The sequence below is a fragment of the Panthera uncia genome, unplaced genomic scaffold, assembly GCF_023721935.1.
Source record: "Panthera uncia isolate 11264 unplaced genomic scaffold, Puncia_PCG_1.0 HiC_scaffold_2230, whole genome shotgun sequence".
Lineage (NCBI taxonomy): Eukaryota > Metazoa > Chordata > Mammalia > Carnivora > Felidae > Panthera > Panthera uncia.
Genome location: NW_026058944.1, coordinates 9,202 through 10,945, shown reverse-complemented (window position 1 = coordinate 10,945; position 1,744 = coordinate 9,202). Strand labels below are relative to the sequence as shown.

The following is a 1,744-nucleotide window of genomic DNA, read 5'->3' as shown; positions in this document are numbered from 1 at the left end:
TTTATTGAACCTTTTAGTTTACAACCTGAGGTAAAAGGAAAATCAGTTCCCCATAACCAATATTTTATGCAGCTGTAGTAAAATATTTCACACTTTAGGGAATTATGATGGATTGCATATCTTAAAAGTTGGGGATAGAGTAAACAATATTTGACTTCTTGAATTTTCCAGTTGACTCTTCCCTTACAATAGTAACCAGCTCAAATTAGTTATATAAGTTTCTTCAGGGCCATGTTTTATTGTTGCTGATGTCTTTATACCTGAAGCATTGTTATTTCAATGAATATCCAGTAATTCCACTTTAAGAATGAGTTTTGCATTTGGTGGAATTTTGGCATCAGGCTGTCCTTTGTTTCCATAAGCCCATTCTGGCTCCATCTCTAGTCGAGCCTTTTCTCCTTTACTCATGGTCAAGAGAACTTCATCCCATCCTCTGATAACTTTGCCTGTTCCAACCTTAAAACTTAAAGGCTTGGCATTTTTCTTCTTCTTTGAACTTGTATCATAAACAGTCCTATCCTATAGTGTTCCTGTATACTAACAGTGAACAACCTGTCTCTTTTGGGGAAAGTTGGTTTTATCTCCATTTTTAAGAACAGAATTTATTTTGGTGGACCCTCATTCAGAGTCTCTTCAGGCTTGGTTTCTTTGGGTTTGTCTTCATTAAACTTCACATTTTTCACCTGCTCAGATATTTATACTTTCAGTACCCTTGAAGCTCATTCAAAAAGATGATTATAGGCTGAAACCAAATGGTCCCTGTTAGCTGTTTTGGCCACATTTTTAATGTTTACTAATAACTTATGTTCTGAAAGAAAGAAATCTGAACTGTGGTCCTGTAGAAACTTGATAATGTCCTTCTTGGGTAGCTGCCCATTGCACAGCTACTCTATGGTCCAGTGCTGCTGTGGAACAGTCACTGCCATCTTCCCCTGCTTGTGATTAGAAAATTCTATACATTACCCAGTGCTCATCATGATACGTGTACTCTTAATCCCTTCACCTGTTTCATCCATTCCCCCACCCATTTTCCCTCTGATTACTGCCAGGTTGTTCTCTGTATTTCAGAGTGATTTTTATTTGTCTCTTTTCTCTTCGTTCATTTTTTAAATTCCATATATAAGTGAATTTATATATTTGTCTTTCTCTGTTCGACTTATTTCACTTAGCATTATACTCTAGATCCATCCGTGTTGTTGTAAATGGCAATATTTCATCTTTATGGTTTAGTACTATTCCATTGTGTGCATATATATATATATATAAAATATGTGTATATATATGTATATGTGTGTGTGTATATATATGTGTGTATATATATATATATATATATATATATATAATATAGCTACCATGTGTCTATTAATGATTGAATTGTTTCCATTCAAAATTTATATGTTGAAATCTTAGCCCCCTGTACCTCAGAAAATGGTATTTGGAAACAGAGTCATTAGAGGTATGATTCGGTAAGACGAGGTCATAGTGGAATAGCATGGGCCCCTCAGTCCTATACAAATTGTATCATTATCAAAAGCAGAAATTTGGACACTGATACACACAGGGAGGATGCTATGTGAAGATGAAGGCAGAGATTAGGGTGATGCTTCTGCGAGGCACGGAACACCAAGGATTGCAGGGAAACCACCAGAAGTTTGGGGAAGTTCTGGAATAGGTTCTCCCTCACAGCCCTCAGAAGGAACCACTCCTGCTGACACCTTGATCTTGCACTTCTAACCTCTAGAAC

The 1,744-nt window shown here is 36.5% G+C and overlaps 1 pseudogene; it reads right to left on the bottom strand.

Moving 5' to 3' along the window:
• Positions 1-276: 276 nt before the first annotated feature.
• Positions 277-926, bottom strand: LOC125917689 (peptidyl-prolyl cis-trans isomerase FKBP3-like; annotated as a pseudogene).
• Between the last annotated feature and the right edge of the window lie 818 nt (positions 927-1,744).